Below are 19,305 nucleotides of genomic sequence, written 5' to 3'. Positions count from 1 at the left end.
GCCAACCATGTACAAGGGCTCCGTTTTCTCCACATCCTCACCAACACTTGTTGGTTATTGGGAGTTTTTTTGTTTTGTTTTTCGTTTTGTTTTTTTGAAATTAGCCATCCTAATGGATGTGAAGTGGTATCTCATTGTGGGTTTGGTTTGCATTTACCTCATACAGTTCTGACATCAATTCCAATGTGTGTATTTTTTCCACACCACCAAGCAATTCTCTGAGACACCAGCTGGGTGTCCTACAGTTCATCTCAGTTCTGACACCATCTACTTGGAGACAGTGTCACATCCACAGGTTAAGGGCTCAGTCTACAAGACTACCCACTTTGGATGCCAATTACAAGTCCAGGTTTTCTCCTGGGTCTCTTGACTGCTTGGCTATAAGAGGTGCCCATGACCTCCTCTTCCAGTTAGATTAATTTGCTAGAGTGGCTCACAGAGCTCAGAGAAACAATTTACTTACTAGATTACCAGTTTTTTATGGAAGTTGATAATATAATTCAGGAACAGCCAGTTGGAAGAGATGTGTAGGGCAAGGTATGTGGGAAGGGGTACAGAGCTGCTTTCTATGACCTTCCTGGATGTGCTACTCTTCCCAAATCATCACGTGTTCACCAACTCAGAAGCTCCTTGAACCCTGTCCGTTTGGGCTTTTATGAAGGCTTCTTTACATTGAGATGATTGGTTAAGTCATTGGCTATTAGCGATTGAACTTTCTCCATCCCTTTTACTCTTGAGGTGGGGTGGGGGTGGGACTGAAAAATCCCAACCCTCTAACCACATGGTTGGTTCTTCAGGTGACCAGCCCCCAACCTCAGGTGACCTCAGGGCATTCCAGAAGTCACCTCATAACATAAAAGGCACCTTTATGGCTCTCCTCACTTAGGAAATCCCAAGGTTTTTAAGAGCTCTGTGCCAGGAAGGGCATGAAAAAAATATATTTCTTATTTAGAATCACAGTATTCCACCCATCTAATGATTAGGGATGTTGAGCTTCTTTTCATGTACCATTTGTGTGTCTTTTTTTTAATTGAAGTATTTTATTAAAAATAATCTCACAAAATTATAGGGTAACTATATTTTCCAGGAAATGTTTCAAGTTATTTGCACATTTTTTAATTAGGTTTTTTGTTGTTGAGTTTTAGGAGTTCTTTATGTATTCTGGGTATTAATCCTTTGACAGATACATGATTTGTAAATATTTTCTATTCTGTGGGTTGCTTTTCACCTTGTTGATAGTATTCTTTGATGTATAAAAGTTTTTAATTTTGATGAAGTCTAGTTTATTCTTTCGTTACCTGTGATTTTTGTGACCAACTAACATGAGTTTGCTCTTTGGTGAGTTACAGATAAAGATTACACTGGTGGAGTTGTCACACAAAGGAAACTTTGTATGTAACATATAAGGTGATCACAGGGAATAACTTCCCAGGGGGGTGAGTGTGTTTCTTTTATTTAGAGTTAGGATGAATAGGAAGGTGAGCTTTGTTATTGCATGGAGAGGTGGACATAGGTTGTACAGGCTGCTTCAAAGACATGCCTATACATGTATCCTGTGTTATGTTAATGAAGCTTGTGCTCCTCCTCGGGTGGAGTTTAATGGTATAATGAGGTAGAGGTAACTGTCAGACACTCTATGGTCCACCTGCTCTGGTATGGTCAGTCTCAAACTGGTTAGGCCTGTGGAGCTCTTCCTGTTGTTTATCTCTAAAAGATAAACTTAACATTCCTGTGAAGAAGAAGGGATGTCAGTAGGGGTCTTACTGGTGGCAAGTTTTAACCTCATTACCCCTATGGGGCACAGTTCTAATTTTGGTGTCATTTTGAAGAAATCATTGCCAAATCCAGTGTCATTAAGTATTTTCCCCTGCATTTTCTTCTAAGTATTTCATACTTCAAGTTCTTAAGTTTAGGCCTGTGATCCATTTTGAGTAACTTTTTATATTTGATGTTAGATAAGGGTCTACAACTTGATTCATTTGCATGTGGATATACAGTTGAAAAGACTCATTTCCCCATTGAATAGTAGTGGCACTCTTGTTGAAAATCATTTAACTACATATATGAAGGCTTATGTGAAGGTCTGGGCTCCCTATTCCATTGATCTGTATGTTTATTTTTATGCCAGTCACACACTTGATTACTATAGCTTTGTAGTAAGTTTTGAATTTATAACTGGACTAATGAGAGTTCGCTCCTTGGTGAGTTTCAGATAGATATTGCACCAGGTAGAGTTGTCACATAAAGTAATCTTTATTTGCAGCAAATGAGATCATGGGGAATAATTTCCAAAGCTGTGACTCCCCGAGCAGAGGGTGAGCAGGGTTTTTTAAAATTTACGGTTTAGGATGAATATTCAGAAAGGGGAACTTTGTCGTGGCATGTAAAGGCAGGTGTAAAGTTGCGCAGGCTTACTTAGAAAACATGACTCTACGCATCATATGTTACGTTACCGAAGCTTGTGTTCCTCTTAGGGTGGAGACTTTTTTTTTTAAGATTTTATCTTTTTTTTTTTTTTTTTAAGATTTTTATTTACTTATTCGACAGAGAGAGACAGCCAGCCAGAGAGGGAACACAAGCAGGGGAGTGGGAGAGGAAGAAGCAGGCTTCCAGCAGAGGAGCCTGATATGGGGCTCGATCCCATAACGCCGGTATCATGCCCTGAGCCGAAGGCAGACGCTTAACGACTGAGTCACCCAGGCGCCCCGAGACTTTTAACATAAGGAAGCAGAGGAACTGGAACCCTTCTTGGCTCATCTGTGCAGGCATTGATGTAATGGCTGAGCTTAAGCTGGTTTAGTTTGGCTTAGGTTACATAGTTCTTGGTTTGCTAGTAGGCAGTCTGTTCTGTGGTCTAAGACTATTCAGGATAAGGAATGTAGGCCTTGCTAGTTCATAAGCTGGAACCATATTAGTTGACCTTGAGTCCAGGCTACTGCAGGGAAGGCTGGTGTACTTGGTAGTGGGGTCTGAAAAGAAACAGTAGCTAGCTGATTAGGGCGAAACATTTCTCTGAAAAATAAGCTTTAAGTTTTCTTCTAATTTTTACCTCATTAACCCTGTGGGGCACAATTCAAAATCAGGAGTATGAGGCCTCAGAACTGTTCTTCAAAGATTGTTTTGGCTATTTGGGATCTCTTGAGATTCCGTGTGAATTTTAGAGTTTATAGTTTTATACTGCCTATATTCTGTGATCTTTTAATGTCTGCAGGATCTGCGGTGGTCCCCGTTTTTCCATTCTTGATAGTTATCATTTATCTTTTCTGTCTCTTTTTCTTGACCAGTGTTGCTAATATTCCATTCATTTTATTAACCTTTTCAAAGAACCATTGTTACCGAAACCCAGATTCGGCTGCCTGTTGCTGAAAAGTCCAATACTGAAGAGACAAGTTTCGACTGGAAACGAATATGAGCTTTGTTCAGGAGGCTGGCCACATGGGGAGAAGGTGGACTCTTGTCCAAAGGCCAGCTCCAAGGTTTCTGCCAAGCCCAAGGATTATTAAAGGGGTTTAGGGCAGTGCAAGGGTCCATAACATTCCTTGATTACATGCAGATTTAATGGCGCCAGCTACAGACGTTATCTCGGTGCTTGGAGATTGTGCAGAGGGGTCTGGTTCCTTGGTACCCGGGGGTCTTGCAAGGGGGTCTGGTTTCTGTTTTGTGAGTACAGAAGTCCTCTGCTTTTTCTGGGAAAGGATGCGTGATCTATAGATATACAAAGAAAGTTTAGTTAATCACTTGGGCTAAGGGTATCTGTTAAACTTTAAAGACTGCTATAGATTTTCCAGAGTGGCCAAGGTGACTTCACCATGGTTTTGTTGATTTCTCTGTTGTGTTTTTTTTTTTTTTACTCAGTGAATCATGGTTGTTCATATTTGTAATTGCAGATCTATATCAAACAATATATTTACTCAGGTTAAACTTCTGTTTAATATGTGTGTGTCAGTGAATGAGGTTTTTCCTCTGGTGATTTGGGGGTAGGATGGGATGTTTAGGTACTAAGTCTTCTGGGTGTGATAATTTCCCCATCTCTCTTGGTAGTCAGTCATAGGTTACCTGAGGCACAGATTGCCTTGCCTTCAACACTAGTTACTCCCTAGAAACATTTTCTGCCCTTGCTTTCTGCAGCGTCATAATTTCCTTTATTCATTCATTCATTCATTCATTCATTCATCTGTTTATCCATCTGTCCTTACCTTACTGGCCCTCTGCTTGCTTCATTTCATTTAACTTTGTGAGCTGTTCTTTGTCAGTGTCCCCCACTCTTGGGCCCTTTTCTCTGTTCCCTCTACTTTCCACAGGAAGTCTTAACCCTGCTGTGACTTTAGTTGCCATCTGTGTGCTGGAAACTCATAAATGTATATATCTGGATCAGACTTCTCTGCTGAATTTGTGACCAATTATTTACACCCCAACCCCAATCAGCGCAGGTGAGGGGAGTAACAAGTAACAAGAATAAAGATCCTGAGGGAGGAGTATGCTTTGGCGTGTTAGTGCATCAGCAAGGAGAACAGCTGTAATGGAATGAAAAAATGGCAGAATATGTAGGAGATAAATCAGAGAGATGAGGAGGGAGAGGCGGGTACTCGTGGCAGGAGGTGTATTGGCTAGGACCTTGTAGAACATTCTGTAGACTTCTGTGAATAAGATAGGAAACCATTGGAGGATTCTGAGCAAAGTGATGATAGGATATATGATATGATCTGATACGACTTACATTGTAACAATTCATTCTGTCCCTGTGTGGGAGTTGAGTGATGTGGATAAGATGGAAGCAGAAGACAAGCTAGGAGTCTATGGCAGTAATCAAGGTGGGAGATGATGGTAGCTTTGACTAGTCTGATGATAGTGGGGGTGGTGAGAAGTGATCAGATTCTGTATATATTCTGAAGATTGGATTTGCTGACAGATTGGATGTGTGAGGTATGACACAAAGAGGAATCAAAGATGACTGTAAGATTTTTGTTCTGAGCATCTCAAAGGATAGAACTGTTACTCACTGTGATGAGGAAAACTGGCACAAGCAGGTTTAGGGGTGAGGTTGGGAGGGGGAGATAAAGAACTCAGTTTGAACATATTTATTTTGATGCCAGTTAGACATTCAAGTGGTAATGCCAAGTAGTCAGAGGCATGAATCTGGATTTTAAAGAAATGCCAGTCTGGATATATATAAATAGATATCTATCTACACACACACACACACACACATTCATCAGTGTATCTATGGTCTTTAATACCATGAAAGGGATGAGATCACCAACAGGATGAGTGTAGAAAAGGGGAAAAAATGTCCATTAAAACACTCCAACATTTAGAGTTGGAGCAGATAAGAAAGAATAGCGATGAAGATGAGAAGTAGCAGCTAGTGAGGTGAACCCCTGAAAGCCAAATGAAGAAAGCAATTCGAGGAGGAGGATGTGATCCACTCTGTCAAATGCTGATGATAATTTCCTGCAGATAGTGCACCCTTTGAATGGGATTTGCACATTCTGCCTCCCAGCTTGCTTATTTTTACTTCATGTTCATGTCGCAAATCAAGTGCCTTGTCCTCACAGAAGCCTTTTCTGACTCCCAGACTAGTTTATACATTTTCATAGGCCCTCACTCTCTTTTGGGCGTTCTTCACGTGGTTATACTTAATTATCTGTTTAAAGTCTGGCTCCTCTACTGGGCTTTAACTTCCACCAGCAATGTCAGTCTTATTCACTGCTGTCTCCCCAACATTTCTCAGAGGGCCCAACATCAGTAAATATTTATCGAACAAAAGACTGACCAGATGAACAATCATGTCCATGTGTACTCTGACTGGCATATTTTAGGATGCCTCAGAAAACTCCACTCTAAAAACCGTGGCCCCATCTGTCCTTTGGAATTTGAGCAACACCACTGTCCTTAACATCCTTACTCTAGGACGGATATTTCACAGGTTTTTACCTGTATTTTACATTCACAACATGCTGTCTCCAATGTTGGCACCAACCTTATAAGCTACTCCTAACCGTGTTGCAATCAAGGAAGTAAAATTTGGTGGAGCTGAAAGTGTGCTCCAGGTATTATTGCTTCTAAGTGGCAGAACTTCAGTCTAGGCACTGTCTTCTTGACCTTGCAGATTTTTAAACTCTTACTCTTAGCTTAATGACTAAAAGCAAAGCCTCGTCACTTTTTGCCAGCTGTGTCCTTGACTAAGTTATCCAAACCTTCTGTGTTCGATTTTTCCAACTCTAAAATGGGGATAATAGCAATACCAACCTGTCAAGGTTGTGAAAGTTAAATGAGTTAATTAATATTGTTTTAGATTAGGGGTGCCTGGGTGGCTCACTTGGTTAAGAGGCCGTCTCTTGATTTCATCTCAGGTCATTGTCTCAGGGTCATGAGATTGAGCTCTGTATCCTGTTCCGCTCTCAATGGGGAATCTGCTTGAAATTCTCTCCCTCTCTTTCTGCCTCTCCTCTCCCCACCTCTCTAAAGTAAATAAATCTTTTAAAAAATATTATTTTAGATTAGAACCTGATACTTGGTAAGCACCCCCACAAGGGTGAGCTATTTTCATTATCACTGTTCTTGCTGAGGTAATTCAGCTGTCCTTACTTTTGAGGACCTTTCTGATCACCTCCCCTCTGCTCCAATAACCATGCTTCCAAGAATTCTGTGCACACTGTCTTCATAGCATTTATCCTGCCAGTGTAATTTTGTATTCTCACATTTATGTACCTAGCTAAGGGGAGGAGAGTCCCCACAATTCTGTAGAGTGTACTTGGCACTACACACACACACACACACACACACACACACACACACACACACACACACACAATATGTTTGAAAGGTAATTCATCAGCACCACTACCCAGAAACATCTAACTGGGTGCTAAAGGCAGCTAGGGTCTCCAGGCTTCCTTTTTAGCAGGATAGTAACTATAACATTTGGCCTATATATTATTTGTATTTTAGACTACACTTCTCCTTACCAGATTCCTTTGTAAAATAATTCACTGGAGATTTTTTCATGAAAAAATTACCTGCTTTCATGAAAACCCTGAAAACAGAGAGCAGATTTTCCTTGCTTTCCTTTGACTCCATGACTTTTGCCTTTTTATATCTCTTTATAAAGGATTTTTGTTGGTCTCTTTTCTGGCTATTTTGTGTATTTGTCCCATTCTTTCTTCTGATTTCCTGTACCATTTTTCCTTCAGATATGACAAAGGGAGCCTGTACCATTTAATGTTTTGTCTCCATGATTATGCCACACAGTTATTCCCTTTTGCCTGGTTAGAGGAGGTAGCCACAGTGTTAATACGATGAAAGCATTGGGACACATTTTCAGGGTTTCCTCCTGAGTGCCACCGTACCTTAAATGGAAGGAACTGAGTACTTAACAATGGAAAGGCAAAAAACATTTAATTTCAGAAGTTAACTGGCTATCAATCTTTTAATTAAACATAAAGAACCAAGAAAATTTGCCTTTGATCAGACTTTCTAAATTAGTGAACTGTGGGTCATTGGACAACGATTGGACAATGACCGGGCAGTGGCTTTCCTTTCCAAAGATGTTTTTCTTGGAACCAGTGAATATTTTGTAATCCTGCTATTTCTTTTTTTAAGTTCTAAGGATATTTTCTTGAGTAGGGTCTCTATTAAAAATAGTATTCTGATAAAAGCATAAGCTATAGAGGCAGGGAAAAAGAGTTTGAGTAGAATTACTGTGTCAAGAATTATTAATAGTGGGTGAAGGGGTCTGCCTCTTGGAGCTAGGCTACTGTCTGAGCTTCCTCCATAGCTTGTAAACTCACACTAGGGAGAAGCCCACCCATAGGTGCTGTGGCAGTTTTTCATTGTTGCATACTTCTCCCTTATGACATTTTTCTAATTTGCAGTTATAGTTGAGGATCAAATGATTGACGAGGCTCCTTCTTAAACATATCTTATGTCTTGTCTTGCCTAGACCACAGAAGATGCCATCTTTTACTTGTCCAATATCAGCTATATCCCTCCCAAAGTTGTAGTTGGTTCCCCAAACTTGGTACCATTAACATATCTCAATTATGGCATTGTGTTGTTTAAGATGGGGAATTGTTTCTACATTCTCACACTGCACTCTCCCACACAAAATATTTGAAGGCGGGAATGTTTTATATGTTATAAACCTTGTATACCACAATGGCCAAAATGATCTCCTTGCATATTAATTGTTTTATAGCAGCTCGGAGGCATTCCTTGCTGTTTGGCCAAAATATATTGACAGACGTTGTTTATTGTGACTCTTGCACATTTTGGGTTAACAGTAGGCACTGTTACCACAAGGCATCCTCAGGGCATCACCTTGAGCTTCCACTGCACCACTTAAGAAGGTCACAGTCACTGATATGTACTCTACAGAGCTTTCTGGGAGAAGCAAACTTATATTTTATACAGCAAGGCCCAAAAGCAAAGACCGCCCAAGTTTTCAGTTTACAATTGGAGCCGCAGCAAGGATCCTTTCTGCACCGACGTTCTGACCCGCAGTTAGACTCTTCATCATCTTCCACTACCTTGTTACTGCATTGTTCCAATGGGATAACATTTCAAGAAGCAGGAGTATCCGTCAGATAGACTCGCCTGTGGTTAATGAGGTTAAAATAACTTCCATAATTGCAGTTGCTAAAAGCACTGGTGTTGTATTATGGGCACTCACAATGCAGTGTTTTTTCCTGCATAAACCAAATTCCTTTACATGAGACATAGCAAGATTATGGCCCAGTTGGTGAGCAAATGACTATTATAAAATGGAAGCGATCCTCTTTGAAGAATTTACAAACTGCTGGCCCCAAATGACAGTAGCATACTCCTGAGATCTAAACCAATCCAAATATATTAGAAAAATCCTAGGCCACAAAAAGATGCCCAGAATCATGTGGCAAAGGAGGATAAAGATGAACACTTTTCCAGTCACTGAAACTGTCAAGGAGTTGACTTGTTCAACATTGATAAATTTGCCTGGTTCCAAATCTCAACCCCAATTAAAGAAACGTGAAGGCCTACATGTGGACAGATGGGAATCTGCTAAATTGATCACATTTAATATATCTTCTGTTGCCTTTGAGACATTTCTGTTCGAGTAATTGAAACTACGGTTGTCCACCACTATAACCGACCCCACAAAGGGCCAGTGTGGGTCTATCAGCCGTGGGAACTTTGGGGCAGTTGTGAATTCTCTGCCTTGAATGCCAGCTTCTGATGTTGTCATCTCGGTAAGCTGTATTTCATGGCTATGAATTGAATCTCATTGCTACCTGTCATATACAATTAGCTTTCAAATGTGGTAGAGTGCCTTATGGTCATTTATCTATCGAAATCCCTCGCAAGGTCCCTAAACAGGTCCTGAGGACAGTCAGGGAGCTCCTCCAGGGGGCTCCTCAACATAACCATGATGGCAGCAGTCATCCTGGATAAAGAACTGATCTGTGTGGAGGGCGCACAGCTCTGTGTGGGGGAATACTGGTAGGTTCTGGAAACCAAGTGCTTCTTAGGCTATAGACAAAGGACAAGGGTATGAACCTCCAAGAGCAGGCTGTAGGTGATCCCCTAAGGGACAGGTGGAAGGATCAGCCAGTGCTGCAGGCTCAGGGTCCTTCTGCTGAATTACCACTCGGGCTGGGCCCAAGCATGTTGGATTTCTTCTAAAAAGACTAAGAGAGTGTTGCTGCTTTTTGTTAAACTCTTAGGGTAAATATTAAATAGGGTGTGTGTGTGTGAGAGAGAGAGAGTGAATTCTCTAATACAGTGTATTTTTTTCACCTCGTTACTTTTATTTTTATTTTTTAATTTTTTAAAAGATTTTATTTATTTGAGAGAGAGCACAATCAGGGAGAGCAGCAGAGGAAGAGGGAAAAGCAGACTCCCTGCTGAGCGGGGAGCCTGATGTGGGGCTTGATCCCAGGACCCCAAGATCACGACCTGAGCCGAAGGTAGATGCTTAACCAACAGAGCCACCCAGGCACCCATCACCTTGTTACTTTTCAATTTTATTTAAAAAAAACCAACAGTTTTATTGCGGTTTATCTGACCTACAACAGACTGCACATATATGACTTGTGTGTTTAAGTGTTAACAAGTGTATACACTTGTGAAATCATCACCACAATCAATATAGTGAACATATGTGCCACCCCCAAAAGTTTCCTTCTGTCCCTCAGTAATTCTTCCTTTTGGGATACTATTGATCTGCTCTTGCCAGTATAGGTTAGTTAATATAAAACTCGTCTAGAGTTTTATGTTAATGGAGGTAGGCAGTATGTACTCTTTTCTTGGCTTCTTTGACTCAGACTGATGACTTTGGGAATTATCTATGTGTTTGTGCACATTAATAGTTCACTCCTTTTTATTGTCACATAGTATTCCATTGTATGTATATACCATAATTTGCTTATCCATTCCCCTGTTAATGAACATTTGGTTTGTCCCAGTTTGGAACTATCACAAACGAAGCTGCTGTGAACCTTCATGCACAAATCTTTGTGTGGGCCTGAGCTTTCTTTCTCTTGGGTAAAATCTTAATGAGTAGAATGACTGGATCATATAATAAGTGGATGTTTAACTTTTTAAGAAACTGCCGGACTGTTTTCCAAAGTGGTTGTACCATTTTACTTTTCCATCAGCAGTGTTTAAGATTTCCAGTCCCTCTATCCTTGCCATCAGTTGGCATGGCCAGTATTTTTTATTTTGACCATTCAAATAAGTATATAATAATAGCACATTGTGGCTTTACTTTGCATGTTGAGCGTCTTCTCCTGTGCTGCTAATTGTCTTTGTATCTTCTTTAAGTGTATTTTCAGATTTTTTTGTCCATTTCTTGAGGGGCTGTTTTTTACTGAGTTTTGAAGTTCTTATATATTCTGAATAGTCCTTTTGCACATATATACTTTGCAAACATTTTATTCCAGTCTGTGCCTTGTCTCTTCATTCTCTTAAAGTTTATTGAAGAGAATTTTGTAGTTTTGATGAAGTTCAATTTATTTTGTTATTTTTATGAATATTGTGTATTCTCCACCATATCTAATAAATCTTGGCTTAACCTTTGGTTTAAAAGATTTCCTCTATGCTTTCTTCTAGAAGTTTTATAGTTTTGTTTTACATGCTACATGCTACATGCTAGTCCATGATCCATTTTGGATTACCTTTTATGTGGTGCAAGGTATTGAATGAAGTACTTCTTTTGTTTTTCATTCAGTTGTCCCAGCACCATTGGTTAAAAAGACTGTCCTTTCTTCAGGGATTTGCCTTTGCACTTTTGTCAAATATCAGTTGTCCATATTTGTGTGGGTCTATTTCTCTTCTCTCTGTCCTGGTCTGTTGATCTGTTTGCCTGTTGTTACACAAATACCCCACTATCTTGAGTGTTGTTCCTTTATAATAAGTTTTGAAATCAGGTAGTGGTAGTCCTCCAGCTTCTTTTTCAAAGTTAGTTTGGCTATTTTAGATCCTTTGCATTTTTAGGTAAATTTTAGAATAAGCATGTCAAGGTCTGCTGGAAAAATGTTGGATTTTATTGATCATTTTGGAGAAAATTGACATCTTGATGTTAATTATTCAGATCAGTGAATAAGGTCTCTCCACTTTTTTAAGCTATTGTTAATTTCTCTCAGTGATATTTTGTAGTTTTCAGTTATAGATCTTTCACGACTTTTGTCAGAATTATTGCTAAGTACTAAATATGCATTGTTGCTGTGTAATAGTATTCTTTAATAAATATCACTTCCAACTGCTCATTGTTAGTATATAAAAATAAAATGGTTGTATATTCATCTTGTATCCTTTGAGCTTGCTAAGCTAATTTATTAGTTCTAGTAGCTGTTTTTTTTTGTAAATTCCCTCAGATTTCTACATAAAGATCTAGAAGTCTCATCTATAAATAAAGATAATTTTAGATCTTCCTTTCTAATCCGGATGCCATGTATTTCTCTTTTTTACCTGATTGCACTGGCCAAAATCTTTAGTAGTGTGGTGTTGAATAGAAGTTGTGAGAGTAGGGGCGCCTGGGTGGCACAGCGGTTAAGCGTCTGCCTTCGGCTCAGGGTGTGATCCCGGCGTTATGGGATCGAGCCCCACATCAGGCTCTTCCACTATGAGCCTGCTTCTTCCTCTCCCACTCCCCCTGCTTGTGTTCCCTCTCTCGCTGGCTGTCTCTATCTCTGTCGAATAAATAAATAAAATCTTAAAAAAAAAAAAAAGAAGTTGTGAGAGTAGACATTCTTTTCTTGTTCCTGATCTTGGGGTGGGGGAAGATACTTTGTCTTTTACCATTAAAAGCTACCATTAGCTCTAGATTTTTTTCCATAGATTCCCTTATCATGTTGAAAAGTTATTTCTATTGCCAGTTTTTTTAAAGTTATTAGGAATGGATATTGGATTTTGTCAAATGACTTTCCTGATCTTTTGATGTGATCATATGATGATTCATTTTTGGTTTGTTAATATGGTAACTTACACTGAATTTCAAATCAATCCTGTATTCATAGGAAAAACTTCATTTCGTCATGATATATTATACTTGAATTCAGTTGCTAAACTTTTCTTAGGATTTTGCCATCTATGTTCATGAGGGACATTGGTCTGAATTTTTTTTTTAGTAATGTTTTTATGTAGTTTTCACATGAGGGTAATGCTGGCTATGAGGAACAATTTGGGACATATTCCCTCCTTTTCAATTTTCTTGGAGTTTGTATAGAATTATCTTTTCTTCCTTATATTTTTGGTAGTATTCAGAAGTGAAATCAGTGTGGCCCTGGAGTTTTCTTTGTGGGAAAGTTTTAAATTATAAATTCGATTTCTTTAAAAGATACAGGGCTATTTAGACTATTCATTTCTTGTATAAACTTTGATAGTTTGTGTCTTTCAAGAAATGCGTCCATTTCATCCCTAAGTTGTCTAATTTATACACATGAAGTTGTTTGGGGCTCCTGGGTGACTTAGTTGGTTGAGCATCCAACTCTTGATTTTGGCTCGGGTCATGATCCTCAGGGTCATGGGATTGAGCCCCCCCGCCCCCATCATGCTGTGCACTCGGTGGGGAATCTGCTGGAGATTCTCTCTCTCCCTTGCTCTCTGCCCCTTTCCTGCCCTCTTGTTCTCTCGCTCTCTAAAATAATAAATCTTTTTAAAAAACAGACAAACTTGTTTATAATTATCACTTATTATCCTTTCAGTAACCATAGAATCTGTGGCATTGTCCTTTAAGCATTCTTCATATTGGTAATTTTTTTCTTTTTTTTCTTTTTTTTTTTTTTCCCCTGATCAGTATGATGAGAGGTAGGTGAATACTATTGCTTTTCTCACAAAGTCAGCTTTGGTTTTCCTCTCATTTTTTTTGTTTGTTTTCTATTTCATTGATTTAGATTCTGATCTTTATTTTCTGTCATCTGTTTACTTTCGGTTTGACTTTTTCTAATTTTTTGAGGTGGAAGTTGAAATAATCAATTTAAGATCTTTATTACTTCTTTTTTGAGATATAATTGACATATTGCATTAGTTGGAAGTGTAGAACATAATAAATTGATATATGCATATGTTGTAAAATAATTACTACAATAAGTTTTGTTAGCCTCCTTCATAGCACATAGTTAGAAATGTTTTTTCTTGTGACGAGAACTTTTAAGATATACCCTTTTAGCAACTTTCAAATGTGCAGCACAGCATTGTTAACTACAGCTACTATCCTGTACGTTACATCCCCAGGACTATTTTGTCTTGTAACGGGAAGTTTATACCTTTTGATCTTTACCAATTTCACCCACCCCCACCAATCTGTTCTCTGTATCAATGAGTTTCTTTTAGATCCACATATAAGTGAGATCATACTGTATTTATCTTTCTCTGTCTGACTTACCCCGGAATAAATCTCACTTGATAATGATGTATTAACCTTTTAATGTCTTGTTGAATTCAGTTTGCTAATATTTTGTTGAGTATTTTTCCGTTTATGTTTATCAGAGATATTGGCCTGTAATTTTCTTTTCTTGTAGTGTCCTTGTTTGGTTATGATACTGGGTAATGCTGGCCTTGTATAATGAGTTTGGAAATGTTCCTTCTCTTCTGTTTTTGGAAGACCTAGAGAAGGGTTGATATTCTTCAAATGTTTGGTAGAATTCACCAGTCAAGGCATTTGGTCCTGGGCTTTTCTTTGTTGGGAGGTTTTTGATTACTGATTCAATCTTCTTACTAGTAATTGGTCTGTTCAGATTTTCTATTTCTTCATGATTCAGTGTTGGCGGGTTGTATATTTCTAGGAATTTACCCATTTCTTTTAGATTTTCCAATTTGTTGGCATATAATTGTTCAATAGTAATCTATTATGATCCTTTGTATTTCTGTGGTGTCAGTTGTAACATCTCCCCTTTCATTTCTAGTTTTACTTATTTGAGTCCTCCTTTTGTTCTTGGTGAGTCTAGCTAAACGTTTGTTTAAAGTTTTCAAAAAACCAGCTCTTCATTCCATTGATCTTTTCTGTTGTCTTTTTAGTTTGTGTTTCACTTATTTCTGCTCTGGTCTTTGTTATTCCCTTCTTTCTGCTGACTTTGGGCTTAGTTTGTTGTTGTTGTTTCTAGTTCCTTGAGGTGGAAAGTGTGGTTGTTTAACATTTTCCTTGTTTCTTTTTTTAAGTAGGTGCAGGACTTGAACTCACGACTCTGAGATTAAGACCTGAGCTGAGATCAAGAGTTGGATGCTAAACAACTGAGCCACCCAAGCACTGATTTCTTCTTCTTTCTTAATGCAGGCTTTTATTGCTATGACCCTCCATCTTAGAACTGCTTTTGCAGCATCCCATATGTTTTGGCGTGTTTTATTTCCATTTTCATTAGTCTCAAGATATTTTTTTTATTTCTCGTTGGATTTCTTCTTTGACTCATTGGTTGTTCAGTAGCATGTTGTTTAATCTCCACATATTTGTGATTTTTCTACTTTTCTTCTTGTAATTGATTTCTGCTTTCATACAGCAGTGGTTGGAAAAGATGGTTGGTATGATTGCAATCTTAAATTTATTAAGACTGATATTTTGTGCCTAACATATGATTTATCCTGGAGAATGTTATATGTGCTCTGAGAAGAATGTGTGTTCTGTTGCTTTTGGAGGAATGTTCTGTTATTGCCTGTTAAACCCATCTGCTCTGATGGTAGTTTCAGCCCGATGTTTCTTAATGATCTTCTGTCTTAGTGATCTATCCATTTATGGAAGTGTGGTCTTGAAGTCCCCCACTATTACTGTATTGCTTTCTGTTTTTCTTTCTTTCTTTCTTTTTTTATTATTTATGTTAGTCACCATACAGTACATCATTAGTTTTTGATGTAGTGTTCCATAATTCACTGTTTGCATATAACACCCAGTGCTTATTACAACATGTGCCCTCCTTAATATCCATCACTGGGCTAACCCATCCCCCCATCCCCCTCCCCTCTGAAACCCTCAGACTGTTTCTCGGAGTCCATAATCTCTCATGGTTCATCGCCTCCTCTGATTTCCTCCCCTTCAGTTTTCCCTTCTTTCTCCTAATGTCCTCCATGCTATTCCTTATGTTCCATATATGAGTGAAACCATATGATAATTGTCCTTCTCTACTTGACTTACTTCACGTAGCATAATACCCTCCAGTTCCATCCATGTCGATACAAATGGTGGGTGTTCATCCTTTCTGATGGTTGAGTAATGTTCCATTGTATATATGAACTACATCTTCTTTATGCATTCACCTGTTGAAGGGCATCTTGGCTCTTTCCACAGTTTGGCTGTTGTGTACATTGGTGCTATGAACATTGGGGTGCATATGTCCCTTCTTTTCACTACACCTGTATCTTTGGGGTAAATACCCAGTAGTGCAATTGCTGGGTCATAGGGTATCTCTATTTTTAACTTTTTGAGGAAACTACATACTATTTTCCAAAGTGGCTGTACCAACTTGCATTCCCACCAACAGTGTAAGAGGGTTCCCCTTTCTCCACATCCTTGCCAACATTTGTTGTTTCCTGCCTTGTTAATGTTTGCCATTCAAACTGGTGTAAGGTGGTATCTCATTGTAGTTTTGATTTGAATTTCCCTGATGGCTAATGGTATTGCATACTTTTTCATGTGTCTGTTATCCATTTGTATGTCTTCTTTGGAGAAGTGTCTGTTATGTCTTCTGCCCATTTTCTCACTGGATTATTTGTGTTTTGGGTGTTGACTTTGAGAAGTTCTTTATAGATCTTGGATACCAGCCCTTTATCTGTAATGTCATTTGCAAATATCTTCTCCCATTCCATGAGTTGCATCTTAGTTTTTAGGACTGTTTCCTTTGCTGTGCAGAAGCTTTTTATCTTGATAAAGTCCCAAAAGTTCATTTTTGCTTTTGTTTCCCTGTCGTTTGAAGATGTGTCTTGCAAGAAGTTGCTGTGGCCAGTGTCAAAGAGGTTACTGCCTATGTATCCCTCTGGGATTTTAACGGATTCCTGTCTCACATTGAGGCCTTTCATCCATTTAGAGTTTATCTTTGTGTATGGTGTTAGAGAATGGTCCAGGTTCATTCTTCTGCATTCGGCTGTCCAGTTTTCCCAGCACAATTATTGAAGAGACTGTCCTTTTTCCATTGGATATTCTTTACCTGCTTTGTCAACAATTAGTTGACCATAGATTTGAGCGTCCATTTCTGGGTTCTCTATTCTGTTCCATTGATCTGTGTGTCTGTGTTTGTGCCAATACCTTGCTGTCTCAGTGATCACAGCTTTGTAATAAAGAATGAAGTCAGGCAATGTGATGCCCCCAGCTTTGTTTTTCTTTTTCAACATTCCCTTGGTGATTTGGGGTCTTTTTCTGGTTCCATACAAATTTTAGGGTTATTTGTTCCAGCTCTTTGAAAAATGCCAATGGTATATTGATAGGGATGGCATTGACAGTGTAGATTACCCTAGGCAGTATAGACATTTTAAAAATGTTTTATGCTTCCAATCCATGAGCATGGAATGTTTTTCCATCTTTTTATGTCTTCCTCAATTTCTTTCATAAGTATTCTGTAGTAGTTTGGCTCTTTCTTATCAAGGTAAACATACACTGGACTATACACTCCGCGATCCCACTTCTAAATGTTTCTCCAAGTGCATGGAGAACATAGGTCCATACAAAGACCTGTATGCAGATGCTCACAGCAGCTTTGTTCGTAATAGCCCCAAACTGGAAACAACCCAAATGCGCATCAACGGTGAATGAGTCAACAAACAGTGGTCTAGCCACACAATGGACTGCTACTCAGCAATAAGGAGGAGTCAGTTACTCATGCAGCAACGTGGGTGGATCTCTAGATTATGCTGAGTGAAAGAAGTCAGACCCATAGACCGCAAGACTGTCTGACTCTATTTAATGTGACGATTAGGAAAAGGTTAAACAATGGGGACAGAGAACAGATTGGTGGTTGCCAGGGGCTGGAGGGAGGGCACTGTCTGCAAAGGGGCACAGTTGTTGGGCTACTGACCACCTTGTGCTAGGGATTATCTTTTCTTCACATTCCTCTGGGAAAGAGAGAGTCCTCCTTGCCAGCTGAGTGTTGACTGAGCATGGCCCCAAGCCCATCTTTGCTGTTTTGTCAGATCACTGTCAGCACCACTGTGTTTGGAGAAGTAGATGTCAGGACAGGATTAGACCTTCAGGAGGTTCATGGAAGAAACATCTCTAAAGATAAAGGGATAGGAGTACGAGGACACCAAGAGAGCCTTTGGGCCACAATACCTCTCCTGCTTGAGGAGAGAGGAAAGGTAGGATCGCATTGGAAGAGCCTCAGACATCAGAGTAGGTGTGAATCCCGTTCATCCAGGCCAGCGGGGAGCCGCTGAGGCAGAGTGACCCTTTACAGCCTCCTACTTTGGGCAGCAGTGGCCCTGTTCCCTGCCGCGGTGCTCAGACATTGGCTGGAGCTTCCCAAGAGGACCATGGCCTGGGGCAAATGTCCCACAGCCACAAAGGGAAGACAACTGGAGACTGTTGATCAGCTGTGCTGCCTGTAATAGACTACTCCCCTGAAGGGTGACCTGATGAGGTCACAGAACAAGCAACTGCCATAACCAGGAAGGTTTTCTCAGGGACCACACAAAGATCTGCAATAGGAAGAAACATGGCCCACCATTCTCAAGTCCTTCAGGTAAACGTGATCTCTGTTACTGCCTTACTTGCATATTGCTCCTGTGTTGGTGGAGGCGGCAGTTGGAGGGGCTTTTACTTGACCTTTGCTGCTATGGCGAGCCCGCCTCCCTCTGTCAGGGAATCCGTGAGAGCATTCTGCCAGCTGCTAAGTAGATCTGCTGTGTTTTCAGCGAAGAGCTGGGAAGAGGACAACACGCACGGCATAGGTCGTGAGGAGGACCTGTGCCAGCAATCAGTTTGTTACTTTGCCTCCGTCTGCCCCCATGCTAATGGACCTTCACCATCACATTTGTCTGCCTCGTGATCAGTGGCAGCTCAGACCCTGTATCTGAGAACTGCTGGTAAGATCTGAGTAGTTCCCTTGCTCCAGGATCTGAGTATCATTTGAGGAAGGAGTGAGGGAATGGGTTCTATGAATACGTGCATGGTTGCCTTCAGAGTCTCTGCTTGAGGTGCTCGTGCTTCCACTTCAGTCAATGGGTCCGGGTCTGAGAACTGGTCCAGGTCTGGCAACTGGGTGAGGGGGTCACGGTTTTCCATTGCGGTCGCTAACATCTTGGTTAGCGGATGGTTCTTGAGAGATTTTTGCTTGCACAGATCCTGCTTGCCCGCATGGATTCCCATCTGTCTCGCTTGCAGCAATATCGCGTTCTAGTAGACATCATCCTGTGGCTGAAAGGTTCCTGGGTGGACATTCCAATCTGATCAATGATACATTAATTACAAACGCTTTGCCTTTGATGTCTCAATGCTGCCCTGTGGCCCCTGCCATTCTGGAATTCTGTCATTTCCAGTGAGAGCCGGAGTCCAGGTCCGTGGCAGTATCAACCCAGTCTTCCAGAAGATAGCTACTACTGAGCTGCTCAGGGGTGCTGGTGTCCCTTTCCCCAGCTGTTCCTTAACGATTTGGTGATGCCCTCTGGGCCCTCCCAGGAAACATTTCCAGCTGGTGGATTTTCTTGTCTTCCAGTGCTTTGGTGGTGTCATTGCTCACTTTAGCTAAAAGTTGGAACAAATTTCTCAGCATTGTGTGGAAGCTGTCTTGAATATGTGCAGAAGTGAGTCAATTATTTCTCTGGCAATCTATCCCCAAATGAAGGAGAGTATCTTCATTTTGGAGAAAGCTCTGCCGTCATTTGAGGGCTACATGGCCTACTGGTCATGTTTCC

At 40.1% G+C, this 19,305-nt stretch overlaps 1 protein-coding gene across 1 annotated transcript in view; it reads left to right on the top strand.

The window, feature by feature from the left end:
- MED6 (mediator complex subunit 6) overlaps positions 1 to 19,305 on the top strand; it is a 114,714-nt gene that overhangs the window by 27,391 nt on the left and 68,018 nt on the right. The window lies entirely within an intron of this gene.

This window comes from Ursus americanus, chromosome 26 (genome assembly GCF_024610735.1).
Source record: "Ursus americanus isolate L20-20 chromosome 26, mUrsAme1.1.p, whole genome shotgun sequence".
Taxonomy (NCBI): domain Eukaryota; kingdom Metazoa; phylum Chordata; class Mammalia; order Carnivora; family Ursidae; genus Ursus; species Ursus americanus.
Note: the sequence above shows the minus strand (reverse complement) of the source record. Positions and strands in the feature narration are given on the sequence as shown.